Source organism: Arvicanthis niloticus, chromosome 1 (assembly GCF_011762505.2).
Source record: "Arvicanthis niloticus isolate mArvNil1 chromosome 1, mArvNil1.pat.X, whole genome shotgun sequence".
Taxonomy (NCBI): Eukaryota; Metazoa; Chordata; class Mammalia; order Rodentia; family Muridae; genus Arvicanthis; species Arvicanthis niloticus.
Genome location: NC_047658.1, coordinates 36,648,617 through 36,663,999, shown reverse-complemented (window position 1 = coordinate 36,663,999; position 15,383 = coordinate 36,648,617).

Genomic DNA, 15,383 nt, shown 5'->3' with positions numbered 1-15,383 from the left:
AGAAGGGTTTTGTTTGTGTTGTTTTTTTGTTTTGGTTGGTTGGCTGAGTTTGGGTTTGTTTCATAACGGTTTGTCTGGTCTTATGCTTACATATTATAGTTTCCAATTTTGTATTTTTATGGGATTTCTGTGTAAGTGTGTGTGTGTGTGTGTGTGTGTGTGTGTGTGTGTGTGTGTGTATCCATATGTGTTTCTTGTGCTATATATTTGGCTTTTTTTTTTTATGTTACTTTGTTTCATCCTATTGGAGTTTATTTGTAGATTTCTTGGTTGTTTGGATTTTTTTTAGTTGTCAGTTTGTTTTCTAATAGATAGAAAGAAAGTGTGGATTTGCATGGGTGGGGAGGAGGAGAGGATCTGGGAGGGGTTGAGGAAGAGAGAAAGGAAGGGGGAAAAAGAAAAAAGTGAAAATTATCCAAGTCCCACTCATCTTTTTATAGAAGTCTGCTTGTGTCTGTACAGGAGGATAGAGTAAGGATTTTCCTTCACTGAGATTGAACTTTGTAGGCAACTTTGATTTTGATCATTTATTAAAACTGTTGAATATAGTTTTACATTAAAGTTTTTACTATTTAAAAAATCTTTTACTAGTATCTGTAATCAAATCCATGTAGATACAACCTTACATATTTAATACAGTATGTTAGTCCATTACAAATAAAAAAAAAAATTAAGGCTAATATTTCTAGATCAATATGGCTATGAATTTCTGTAAAATGCCAACTGAAGACAGTAAAACTGGAATACTGTTTCAAAAGTTGACAGCATAGCTAAAGTTTCCAAAAATTCTGATTATTCATGAATATAATACATGATATATAAAGATATATATATAAGGATATATATAAAAAGATATATGTGATATATATAAAGATGTATATCAATAATAGAACTATATTATGCAGTAATATCAGCAATCGCTTTTCTAGGTTCTATGGTAATTTAAATAAAATTGTAAAAATGCCCAGCACAGTCCACTTAAAAAAAGAAAAAGCAAAATCCCAGAAAAAAATCAAATTTTTGTTGTTATTGTGGTAACCAGCATCTTTTCTCAAATCAGCTTTTCTTTTCTTTTTTCCTTTCCTTCTCGCTCTGGCCCTGTTCACTCACTTATTATAAGTACACTGTAGCTGTCTCCAGACACCCTATAAGAGGGCATCAGATCTCATTATGAATGGTTATGAGCCACCATGTGGTTGTTGGGATTTGAATTCATGACTCCAGAAGAGCAGTCAGTGCTCTTAACCATGGAACCATCTCACCAGCCCTCAAATCAGCTTTTCAACAATAATATGGATTCTTTGACAATTGTGTCAATATTTTCTATTGTATCTTCTGCACCTGAGATTCTCTCTTCTATCTCTTGTGTTCTGTTGGTGATGCTTGCATCTATGACTCCTGATTTCTTTCCTAGGTTTTCTATCTCGAGGGTAGTCTCCCTTTGTGATTTCTTTATTGTTTCTACTTCCATTTTTATGTCCTGGATGGTTTTGTTCAATTCCTTCACCTGTTTGGTTATGTTCTCTTGTAATTCTTTAAGGGATTGTTGTGTTTCCTCTTTAAGGGCTTCTACCTGTTTACCTGTGTTCTTCTCAAATTCTTTGAGAGTGTTAATGTTTTTCTTAAAGTCCTCTATCATCATCATTAGAAGTAATTTTAAATCTGAATCTTGCTTTCCTAGTGATATGGGGAATTCAGGACTTTCTAATGTAGGAGAACTAGGTCCTAAGGATGCCAAATACCCTGGGTTGCTGATGCTTATGTTCTTGCGTTTGCCTTTCAACATCTGAATCTCCTTAGTGCTACCTGCCCTGTCTCTGACTGGAGCCTGTCTTTCCTATTATTTTGGTTGTATCAGAACTGTGTGGGGTGGGTGATACTACTGGGGTTAGAGCTGTCGCCCTGGATCTGCTCAGTGCTCGGGCCCAGACAGGAAGAAACCAGTGTTCCTGGCCAGGACTTACTTCCTGGGTCTTAGTGGGTCCCAGTTATTCTCTGTTTGGGGCGGGTGTTGCTTTCTCCTTACCTAAGATACTGCCTGGGTTAGAGCTTCTATGGTGCTGGGGGTGAGATGGACCCAGGGTCTCACACTAGACAGATGTTCTCCCACTGCCCTACCTCTCTAACGTGTTTGAACGGTTCTGATTTTGTTGTTGTAGTTTGGGACAGGGGTTTCTATAGCCAAGGCTGTCCTAAAACTTTCTATGTAGTGGAGGATAACCCTGAACAACATCTACTTTCCAAAGTCCTGAGATTACAGACATGGGCCCAGCTTGGCTTCTTTTTTTCTTGTTTTTTTATTTAAATCTTGCTTGTTTATTTAAATCTAAGGAAGAGGTTGAAAGGAAGGCTTTCTCTGGGTTCTGTGACATTGGGGGCAGAGATACCACCCAGGATCTGTTCAGTGCTCGGGCCCAGACCAGAAGGGATAATATGGATTCTCACATTTAAAAGTTTTAAATTCAGGTCCATAATAATACCTCAGTAATCTATCAATGGTTCTGTTCATTTTTCAAATTTACTTTGTTGTTGTTATTGTTTCTGCCATGTAGTTGAAACTATCCTGAATTCTGGGGATATAGCAACAGGCTCCTGAATCCATGGATGCTTAGGTTATTCATGCTTTATGAGCAGCATGCATTTCTCTTTAGAGTTAGTTCTTAGAACTGGCTGGTCAATGAGTCTTTTTCTGTTGAATCCATATATACTGCCTAATCATTCTATTCAATGTATAAAATGGTTTTAAAAAAAAAGAAAGAAAGAAAGAAAAGTAAAGGAAAAAATGGTGGAGCCTTGAGATGTCACAATGGAATATCATGGTGGGACAATTCTGCAACGTGAGGTCAAAATTCAGCATTGTGCTGTCACAAATCTACGTTATGATGACACAGTGAAACATTCTGATGAGCAGTGGACCACTGTGAAACCATAAAGCCACACTGAGATACCGTAATGTAGAATCTGATAACACACTGGAACATCCTAATGGCATAGTATACTATCGTGACGGCACACTGAAAAAATATGTCATTGTGATGACATTGTGATGATACAGTGTAGAACAGTCATAGAAGAATGGTGAACTGCAGTGAAACTATAGTGTTGATGTTCTGAGATATGCAGGTCAAAGAAAGAGGTTCACTCCAGAATATAAATCAGGCTCTGAGAAAGCAGGAAGTAACAGTCTGCATGAACTGAACCTGGAACTCCCAGTGGCAGCACGTTTATTGACTGTTACACAAAAAGGGTTTTGGGTAAAACGTTCCTCATACCAAAGCCCCTAATCTAATCTATATGTTTTGTGAAGGAATGCATCACGTCCCTGCCGCTTTAGTCCTTACTGTGCACTGTTTGCAGCACCCAGTAATGCAAGACATGCCTGGCATGCCCGAACCCTCTTGTGACCAAAGTCATGCAAAGGCTGTAAAGCTCCTTTGGAAAACCAACGCTCCAGCTAACAGAAAGCAATCACTTTTCTACAATGATTTCTCCAAAGTCATAGTACCTCTAGAAGAGAAGTATTATTTATTTTGCTGTCTACTCTAGATACAATTGTTTCATTCCAATGTTTACCCTACATACAATGATTGTACTACACTATGAAGCACTGTGTTCTGACAACTCAGCAATGTGGTGGCATGATGGGGTATTATGGTGTTGCAGTGCACGGTCCAAGGGAAGGGTGTGGTGACGAAGTTTACCATTGTGTTAGTGTGATGAAGGCCTGTGATATCACAGTGTGCCATTGTGATGTGAAACGCACCGTCGTGATGGTGCTGTGGAGAACGCTGATAGCAACCTGGAGACTTATGATGACACAATGCATTGCTGCCATAGCTCAATGGAGAATTGTGATGAAACAGTGGAGCCCTGTGATGTCACAACGCGGATTGCGCTGGTAGCATGAACCCTTGTCACAACACAATGCAGCATCATGATGCAACGTTGGGACATCACAGTTTTGCATAAGGATGACACAGTGGGGGACCTGTCATGGCACATTACAGCTTCGTGATGAACTGTAGCTGATTATAGTAAAACAGAGCACTGTGACGGCACAGTGCAAAATTATTTTGGCACAATGAAGCATTGTGATGTCACAGCTCAGCATGTGGGGCACAATAGAGTACTATGATGACATCATATGTTGTGATGCATTGTGACACGAGCACTGTGACAGCACGTGGAGCACTGTGATTGGTCCATTTAAGGTGTTTCTGTCTTTTGACTTTAACTTCATTAGCTGTCATGCCCTTAGAAGTTTCTTTATGTCTTCTAGATTTTCCAGTTTGTTGTAATGTAAGTACTTACAGCATTCCCTGGTCTTCTAGATTTCATTGGAATCTACTGTAACAATTCCCTTTCCACCTCTGATTTTATTATTTATCAATCTATCCCTTAGTTTGGCTTGGCCAATCTTGACAATCCTTTCAAATGACCAGCTTTTTGTCTCCTCCTCTGTGTTGCTCTCTGTTTCCTTCATTTCTGCTCTGATCATTTCTTCTCACCATCTGCTGCACTGGGGTTTGCCTCTTCTTGCTTTTCTAGAAATTGAGGTGCGTCATTGAGTTATTGGAGACCTCTGACTTTTTAATATGAGTACTTATAAATGTTTCTTTTAAGTCTGCCTTGGTGCATCTCAGAGGTTCTGGGAGGTTTGGGTCTCATTTTTCATTGACTTCTAGAATTTCTAATTTTCTGACCTGATTTCTTCAACAGCCACCGTTCACTCAACAGCGTGTTGTTCAGTCTCAAGGTATCTGTATTTTCTGAGGTGAGCTGTCGCCTTGTAGTTTTATTCCACTGTGGTCTGATGCAATTTTAGAGATTATTTTCATTTTTGCATTTCTTAAGTCTTGCCTTGTGGTCTATATTGCAATCAATTTTAGAGAAGGTTTCGTGCACTTCTGAGAATAGAGGGAATTTTTTTTTAACTTTAGGCTATCTTATGTAATCACCATAGTAACAGTAAAGGAAAAAAGTCTGTAGGATATATGCAACCAAAAATGAGAAATGAATAAAAGTGTAGCTCCGTGAAAATCAGTTAAACACAAAGAAAATCATGATGACCCAAGAGACCAAAAAAAGTTTTGATATTCACAAAAGATCTTTTCCAGAAAGAAATTTAGAAATATATGGATTAAACTCCACAATTGAAAGTCATCAATTGGCAGAATGTATTAAAAGAAAGGAAGGAAGGAAGGAAGGAAGGAAGGAAGGAAGGAAGGAAGGAAGGGAGGGAGGGAGGGAGGGAGGGAGGGAGGGTTGAATGTATGACCTATGAGGGGCTTGTTTATTTAAATCTAAGGAAGAGGTTGAAAGGAAGGCTGTGTAGCAGTGACCATTAGTGCAGAGATTCACAGCCAGACCAAGTGCTGAGAATCAGTGTCTATTGAATTCTCAGTCCTCAATGGAACATCTTCATTAACAACGTTAGCCCCCACATTGGCCAGGGAACATAGAGGAGAGGGAGTGGAGAGAATGAAAGAGCCAGCAGATGAGGAAGAAGGCTGGGAAATGCTGTCTTCTCAACCCCACAGAACCCTTGCACTAGTAACTCATTGCAGCTAGTGGTACATGAACAAGATCAAGTCAACAAGCTTTCAACTGGTAGCCCTAATTGGATTAAATGGGTTATCAAAAAAAGTGAGGGGCCAGTTACACATGAAGCTGGGAGAGGAGCATGTTGGGGGTGTCTGAGGGGAGTAGAAAGGGGAAATCAGTAGTGGATCAATCAGAGCACATTGTTTACATGTATGATACTGCTAAAGAACGAACAAAAGATATTCTACTTTTTAAGGAGGAATGGAGAAAGGTAATCCATTCGAACAGTAATTAAAAAGGATCTGAGGTAACTATACTAATACTAGACAAAATAGTCTTATCAAACACAAACAAACACACAAAAACATTATGGAATAGATGGGAATTATACATACATAAAAAAGATTGGGGACTAGAGAGGAAGATGGGTCAGTTGGTCAAAGTGTCTTCCATGAGAACTTGAATTTGGTTTTCAAAAACAAAGTAGGCATGGTAGCACATATCTCTAAGGGCCACGGAGTCAGGAAGACCTCTAAAGTAAATTGGCCAGCCAGCCTGACAAACTGATGAGCTTCGGGTTAGTAAAGATCCTACCTCAAAAATAAATGTGAAGAGCCATTGAGAAAAGACATTTGTCATCAGCATCAGTCCTACACACATGAATACACACCTGCAGTCACACCTACATGTCCAGGTTAAAATACATATGCACATACCCAACACCATGATGACACACATACAATTTCCCAAGAAGATGTAAAAATTATTATGAATACATGGGCACAAAATGAAAGAGCTCCTAAATACATAAAGAAAATATGGACAGAATTGAAGGAAGCAATATAGACAACTCTACAGTACATGGTAGGGGGTGGTTAATATCTACATTCAGGAACAGAACTAGGTGAAAAATTAATTTTAAAAAAGTAAGATATCCTTATTTATAAGTGGTGAGATGAGTAAAATATTTAATGAATGCAATCAAAGAAGGAAAACCACAAAATGTTGTTAAAAGAAGTTAAAGATCACACACACACAAATGAATTGAAAAAAAAAAAGTATTTGTTCAAATGTCAATACTGTAACTGGTGTGGTAAGACAGAAGGCCAGGCTCTGGAGCCCCACCAGTCTAGGCTCAGCCACCAGCCTCATTCATCCATTAAGGAGAGGTGTAATGGCAAAAACAGAAAAGGGAGATTTAGTGTTTAGAAAAGAACAAATAAAACGATCCAGGGATTCCAGATTTGCACGAAGAAGAGCTTCAGATTTAGCAGAGGAGGCCTTGGTCCAGGCGAGGGGTTTACACGAAAGCAGACCTGCTCAGGGTGTCGTCATCTTGATCTTTCTCTCAGCTCCTGCCCTACAAAACGGTCTGACACACCAATCTGCCAATCACAATGACCACCACACAAGGTGACCTGATACAGGGGCTTACCTCTCCATCAGAGAGAACGACTGTTTCCATCTTGGGGGCCACTGTGCCCTGCCTTTGAGGCCTTGCTGTTCCAGGGACTCTGGATGCCTGCAGGGTCAGGACTAGGACTCCTCGAGCCCTCCACCTTAAGGGGGAAGAGAAAGTGATTACAGTGCTTTTGTACAGAGTCGACTGGGAGTCTAAAGTAAAGGCAACTGGAGCAGAGTGAAGACAAAGACACCGGACTTTCATCTGATTGCTCAGTTACCTTGTACCCCAAATGAGTAGCCCATGCTTTTGAGAAGGTATTGCCAAAAGCCTGTTATAATATACAAAGAAGCCTAATAACCGCAGTTATTGTTTCTCCAGAAATAGAAAAATCTATCCTAAAATGTGTGTGGAGTCTCAAAAGGCCCCAAATAGCCAAATGCTCTTGAAAAAGAACAAAGCCTGAGGCCTCATGCTTCCTTGTCTAGAAAGCTTATCTCAAAGCTCTAGCATTCAAATGACAGGACTGGGGGAAAGGCAAACACATGCACCCCTTGAGTGAAATGCAGAGCCCAGGAGCTAACCTCTCATAGTTAACTTTCTTTTATAGTTGGCTTTAGTTTCCATTCTACAATGAGGTGACATTTTATTCCTCAAAGTAGAGTAAATGAGGAATGGAGCCAAGACTCAAGGGAAAAGAGAGAGGAGGGGGAGAAAAAGGAGGAGGAGGAGGAAAGGGAGAAAGAAGGAAAGAAGGAAAGAGAGTAGACCCTTTCCTTATAAACTACAGGATGAATTTGAATGTGTCAGAGGGAGGCCTGACTGTAAAGGCTAATACCAGACACCTCTTAGAAGAAACAGGGGAAAGTGTTTCACAGCCTTGGGGTTGATAACTTTTTGAGCATGACATTAAAAGCAAAGGCAACACATTAAAACTAAGGAAGTCAGGCCATTCTGAAGCTGAAAGCTCATGTATCAGAGGATACAACCACTGTAGTAAGGAGGAGACCTGTGGAATAGGGGCAGAGGAGGGGTGTTTGCAAATCACATAGTTAATACAGGGTTATAAAGATTACAGAGAGAATCACCACAACATAGCAGCAGCCAAAAGAAACTGAAAAACAGGAAAAAAGACTTGCATAAAAGTGTCACCAAACACTCACAGATAGCCTCGAGTACAGGGGAAAGCTTGGTATCATTAAGCATTGGAGAACACAGGACCACAGTAAAACAGCATCGTACCCATTAAAATGGGGGGAACAAAATAATTCAATTCCTCAAAACTCACAAAACCTGCTCAGAACCGGGGAGATGGCTCTGTAGGTTAAACTGTGTGCTTTGCAGGCACACAGGCTTGCACAGGCATGAACATGTGCATACATATATGCACACAGAAGAAGTTGAAAGACTTGTCGTGATCAGCAATTCTACTTCTGGATGTGGTACTGAGGGAGACTGAAAGCAGGGACTTGAAGAAGTATATTTATACCTGTGCTGACTGCAGCCTTATCCACAATATCCCAAATGAGGAAGAAACACAAGTGTCCGTTGGTGGATGGGCCATAAAAAATACGGTATATCCATACAGTGGAATGTTATTTGACCCTAAAAAAGGAAAGAAATTCTGACTCGTGCTACCACAGGGATGAACCTTAAAAACACTGTACTGAGTTCAATCAGCCAGTTGTAAAAGAACAAGTATTGTGTGCCTCTTATTTGAGGGCTCTAGGGTGTCAAGCTGATAACAATGGGAAGTGGGTGGAGACGGCCAGGCAGTGAGGGAAGGGAGAAGGGACAGTTTGTGCTTGATAAGAACAATTTCAGATTGCCAAGACAGAAAGAGTTCTGGAGTCAGGCTACCCAACTATGAGTGCCCTGAACACTCTAAGCTCTCCACTCCGAACTAAGATGCTAAATTTTAGGTCACACATATTTCGCCACAATTAAAAATAAAATAATAAACGCTGGCAAAGAGAACTAGAAAAAGGAAATCTAACATGACACAGACACGCTGGGGAACAGTTTGGCATCTTAGAATATGAAACCGGTGACTACCACAGGACCCTGCCGTCGCACCGTGGCACGCATCCCAGAAAAATGACGATGCATGTTGTTCACATGAAAGCTTGCACACGAGAGCTGAGAACAGCTTGGATTGTAAGAGATTCGTCGTGGAGAAAGCCCAGATACTCAACAGGTGAAGGCTTCACGAGCAGCCACAAAAAGAACAAACTAATACACATGCAACTGGGACGAACCTGGGGGGGGGGAGTGGCTGGCGGGGGTGGAGGGGGGAGTGGCTGGCGGGGGTGGAGGGGGGAGTGGCTGGCGGGGGTGGAGAGGGGAGTGGCTGGCGGGGGTGGGGTGTAGTATAGAGGTCTGGTCAGGAGTTAGGAAAGGTGTGAAGGGCACCAGGACAGGCTTCGCAGAAAAGGAAGAGGGTGCAGGGCAGTAGTTCTGTGGGAGTGGCTGCTTCTCGGGTGTACTGTCTGGTTTTTTTGTTTTTTTGTTTTTTTGTTTTTTTGTTTTTTTGTTTTTTTGTTTTTTTGTTTTCTTCAGGATGTTACCCTTGGCAGAACCAGTGCAGGGTTCAGGGGAATCTCTCCAGCACTGTTGACTTCTGCTACAGCTACCTCAAAACAAAAAGGCTAATTTTAAAAGAGCATACTAATCAGTTATTATCCGCTGTGGTTTCTGTGGGCTTCCTCAGCTCTGTCTGGGACCAGGAGAAGGCTCTCCCCTGACGTATGTGGCAGTCAAACGCTGCTGGTGGTGGGGACTTGAGCTGGGCTGTCAGCCAGAACCCTGACTCATGGCTTCCCTATGTTCCCTGGACTTCCTCACACCATGGTGTCTGGGATCAGGGAGGGAAATGTCCCAAGAAAAACAGAGGGAAAGTGTCTAAGCCTCAGATGTTACCCAGCGAAGCCACCCACCAAGACCAGGTCCTAAAATCTCGCCATGTGAGGGACTGGGTGCCCAAGTTGTGGGCAGTTCTGAAAGTAGCATCCTCCACAAACATCTCCCAAGGCCCAGAGATTCCAGCACCTCAGCACCTCCATGAACCAGACTCTGGAACTCAGTTTGTAATGTGAACCTGGGTCACATGACCTAGGAGACCGAGAAGGCAGTGTGAAGGGGACAGAAGCATGACGAAATCCTCAGAGGACGTTTCCACAGAGCCAAGGAGGGGGCAGTGGCTGTAGGCAGCCCATAGCTCAGATTTCCATCTTTCTTTACACAGTTTGGGGTGCTGAACATAGTCCCATGTGGCCAGTAACAACACAAAGGTGGGAGAGGACTCAGAGAAGTTGGGGTACAGATCAATGGTTGACATTACCAATCACTCCCAGACTGCGACCCGGAAACCCAAGGAGGGGCACCACCAGAGCTGCTCAGAGGTAAAATGCTGTGCAGGAGTAAGACCTACCTGAGGTCTTTTTTTTGGGGGGGGGGTCCCAAGGACACCCGTCTTTGACCCATTTTTCTCTTAGAGAAATGGTCCTGGAAATATCCAGGAATGACGCCCTCCATTCCCTCATCCCACCCTCTGGGACCAGCTGGCCAGCAAATCTACTGCTGCTGGCTCACTCCAGTGCAAGCCAAGGGACCGACCGGAAGCCACTTCTTAGGGGAAAATAGGAGTGACCTAGAAGAGTAAATGCTCTCGTGGGCAGTTACATAAAATATCATCCCTGACAAAGGTCTGCCAAAGTAGTGCAGCAGCTTCAGGAGGGAGCCTAGGAGACACTGCCAGCCAGGGGCAGGTAGAACTGAAATCCCCCAGTGGGCCCTCCCTGATGTTCCTAATTGAGAGCTGCAGTCTCAAGGGGCAGTGGAAACTCCCTTTACCAGTGCAGACACATCCAGAAAAGGAGGTTGTCTTTGGAGTGGCAAAAAATGACCACAACAAAAAAAATTGCGATCTGAGCCGCATGTGGTTTTTCTACCCTAGTAAACAAATTATCCTAATCTGATAACTGTTCTGGTGTGCTTTGGGTACCTCTGCTCCATCTGTCCTTGTTTGGAGACGTCCTCCTCTTCCAAACAGATCCAGGTTGCTGGCAAATTCCATTTCCAAGTCGTGTGACTCCCTTCAATCTCGTAGTGATAAGATTGGGAGTTCCCACTTCCTTAATGCATCCCCCAGGTTGTGTATTTTAATGATAAAAGGGTCTAGGAGACTCTAGGGCATGGCTCTCATTTTGACTGGATTCTGAGGAGGGCCATGTGGAGGATGCTATCCCAATGGTAGGAGCACATTTAAAGAGAGATCCAGGGAGGTGGCAGGCTTACAGTAGTGTTTTCCTAGTAACTTAGGCAGTCCCATAAGGCCGGATCCACTCCATGATGTAGCACTGAGCATTTCATGAGGGTAGAACCCCCAGGACACAGACCCCTCCAATTAAGCCCCATCTCTTTAAGGTCCCAACATCTCATCATGGGCCACATGGAAAACTGAACATCCTGCCCATGAGCCTTCAGAGGGCAAACCACACCAAATACACAGCCCTGACTGAAGAGCTCTCCGCTCTTTTACCTCAGAGATTGGTGGGTCAGGAGTCTACACATGACCAAGTAGATCCTTTGCTTGGGGATTCGCCACGCCCTGCTCTGTCATCCCTTGCATGTAGCTCACCACCTGACTCTCCTCAATCTTTCACTACAAGACTAGAATCTGCCACTTCCTTAGTAATTTAAGCCACCTAATGACTTACCTGTCACATGAGGCTGCCCTTCTGCCTCTCGGGCCCCATAGGCAACACAGTAGGTTTTGTACCTTCCAAGTCAGGTTTCTCTGACCTTCTTTTATAGGCTCCTCTGGTTGGGTCAGGCATGCCCAGGATAACATGAACAGTCTCCCTCTCGCTGATCTCAGAGCTGACATCCAGATGCCTCACTCATGAAAGTGGCACCCGTGATACAGACAATTCTACACACTCATGAAGAAGGCAGCATGCAGAGGTTCTGCTCTAGGATAGTGTCATAGTTTCCTCTGCTTGGCCCAGATAATAATGCTGGCATTATTAGAGGGTGTGGCCTTGTTGGAGTACGTGTGGCCTTGTTGGAGTAGGTGTGTCACTGTGGGTAGGGGCTTTAAGACCCTCATCCTAGCTTCCTGGAAGCCAGTATTCTGCTAGCAGCCTTCAGATGAAGATGTAGAAATCTCAGCTCCTCCTGCACCATGCCTGCCTGGATGCTGCCATGTTCCCACCTTGATGATAATGGACTGAACCTCTGAGCCTGTAAGCCAGCCCCAATTACATGTTGTCTTTATGAGAGTTCCCTTGGTCATGGTGTCTGTTTATAGCAGTAAAACCCTAACTAAGATAGATGGAAATCCTAAGACATCTTAGAATTCTGCCCATTATATCTGGGTTTGGAGTGTGAATTTACACCTCCTTTTTTGCTGTAGAAATTTCTAAGGATGTCACAGTTGTTCCTGGGCCACTGGTGTCTTTGCTGTACATGTCAATGTCAAAGGAAAATTCTTGCATGAGCTGGGCACTCTGAAGTCAGGCACAGGTGGACTTCTGTGAGTGAACTTGAGGCCAGCCTGGTCTGTAAAGTGAATTCCAGGCCTGTCAGAGCTACATCATGAGACCCTATCTCAAATAAATAAATAATCAAACAATAAATTTTTAAAAAGGAAAAATTCTTGCAGAAAGGAAATGATCACTGAAGACCTCACATTTTAAAATTCCCACCAAGGATGCAGGAATATCATCCACTGCAAAATGCTAACACACATAGGGTTAGCATCCCAACACCTGGCTGACACAGAGCAAGCCCAAGTCCCTTCATGGGTGTCTTAGTTGGGGGTTTCTATTACTTTGGCCAAACACCATGGTCAAAAGTACCATGAGGAGGAGAGGACTCATTTGGCTTACATCTCCACATTGTAATCCAACACCTAAAGAAGTTGGGACAGGACCTCAAGGAAGGAACAAAGAAGCAGGAACTGAAGCAGAGACCATGGAGCAGTGCTTGCTCCCCCTGGTTTGTTTAGTTTACTTTTGTATATAACCTGGGACCACCTGCCCAGGGGCGGCACTGCACATAGTGGGCGGGACCTTCCCATATCTACTGTCAGCCAAGAAAATGTAGCACAAGGCTTGCTCCCAGGATAATCTGATGGACTCATTTTCTCAGCTGAGGTTCCTTCTCACAGATGGGTCAAGCTGACAAAAGACAAACCAACACACTGAGTATATATCTGCGCGTTCATCCACACTGGAAGTATCCCAAGGCATCCAGCTGATGCCTGAACCCATGGGTTACACTGCCACCTGCACACAGTTTCTTCCGTGTGTGTGTGTGTGTGTGTGTGTGTGTGTGTGTGAGAGAGAGAGAGAGAGAGAGAGAGAGAGAGAGATTCATAAATTGACCACAGTTAAATTGATGGTAAATAATGTCAAAACACAATTTAACCACTGATTGCAACAGAGGTTATTTAAGACTTTTATATTGTTTCCAGGTTTTCCATTAAACAGTTTTGAATCTCGGTCAGCTGAGGGTAGAAAGTCTGAGAAATAGGAAGTCTGTGCCCAGTGGAAGACAACTGCTCCAGTGACTTAGTGTGTGCTGAGCTGTTGAATCCACAAATGACCTTAGAACAATAAGAATAACTGAAAACCACAACGAGCTTAACGAGGTTTTTTGTTATGAAATTAAAGCATTACAACACTTTACAATATCTTTTGCAGTGACGAAAACCTAGTTATTTATTTTGATGACTTACTCCAGCATTCAATCATGATACATTAGATTTGTGGTTAATTTCCAAAACTAACATTGTGTCAAGAACTTTGGGCAATTCCAGAGACTACTGCCTAAGCAAAAGGTAGTGCTCCAAACCAGGTTTAAGACATAAAAATGACTTGGGTTCAAGAAAGGTTGTCTGGCTTGTCTCTGCTACAGGATGAGCACAAGCCTGTGAAGATCTATGTTAGAATTAGTGATTTGCTGAATAAATGCAGGGAAAGTGAATTTTATGGGCACGGGAGCAAGCCTATGAATTATGACCTTATTAATCATGCAAACAGCAGCGTCAACAGCACACCCAGGTACACACAGTAATTAAACTCATCCATCTGTGATGTTTTAGCCACATAAAAACTATAGTTTGACACACCTCATTTGCTGTATGACTTTTGCATACTTAGATTTGCAGTCCAGAGGGTCTGGGTGCTGCTGCTTTAGGAAGGCGATGGACAGTTGCTCAGTGATAGAAGCTTGCATACCATGTGCTAGGCTCAATCCTAGTTTCAAAAATAGAAGGAAGGAAGGGAGAGGGAGAGGGAGAGAGGGAGAGAGGGAGAGAGGGAGAGAGGGAGAGAGGGAGAGAGGGAGAGAGGGAGAGAGGGGGAGAGAGGGGGAGAGAGGGAGAGAGGGAGAGGGAGGGAGAGGGAGGGAGAGAGAGGGAGAGAGAGGGAGGGAGAGAGAGGGAGAGAGAGGGAGGGAGGGAGGGAGGGAGGGAGGGAGGGAGAGAGAGAGAGAGAGAGAGAGAGAGAGAGAGAGAGAGAGAGAGAGAGAGAGAGAGATCCTCATCCATGTTGACTACCAACAATCCACAAATCACTAGATTTTCTTCGACAGGCCCTCCATGGCGCCACCATGTGGCTGCTTAGTACAATGACAGGAAGGTATTCTCCCCTCAACAAGGGAATTCTGACACTTTGATCTCTGGCATGTCTGGAGAATTCAAAGAGAGAAAACTACTGAATAAAGATACAATCATTATTTTTAGGGCATGTAAATCCCTGAGTGATGGGTTTTAGTGTACAGTTTACAGTCTGGGTTTGTAGAACAATTTATACTGGCTAAAACATATCAAGCAAAGCTGTGTGTGTGTGTGTGTGTGTGTGTGTGTGTCTGTGTCTGTGTCTGTGTCTGTGTCTGTGTGTCTGTGTGCGTGCACATGCATGTGCGCGAGTGCATGCAGGGAAGACGTGGGAGAGACTGAGCCCTAGAATCTGGACCAGACCTGGGCTGGAATGGTGGTTTAAGTTGTGAGATTTTGCACTCGGTTCTGGGTATCTCCAAGCCTGTTTTCTCATGGGAAATGCAGGCAACTTGGATGTCACAGGGACTCTGATCCAAGCTTGGCCTGGACCCTGGCCCTTGGTGAGAGCTAGATAATATAGCTCTTCTCTCTTCCTTTCCCTGCTCTCCCCCTTCTCCTCCCTCTCCCCCTTCTCTCCCCTCTTCCCCATCTCCCCCTCTTCTTCTCCTGCCAACTGCTGAGTGCTGATGGGACCTAGAGAATCAGATGCCAGCCCCCACAAGCCTGGGATCCCTCTTTCCTGAGACCCCACAGTGCTGCCATCCTGGGCTTCCCCTCCTTCGCCAGATGCTCCTGGCTTTTTTCTTTGAGTATGTGGCACCTGATGGCCCTGTACCTTGAATTGACAGGAACATGAGATGCCTGTCCTTC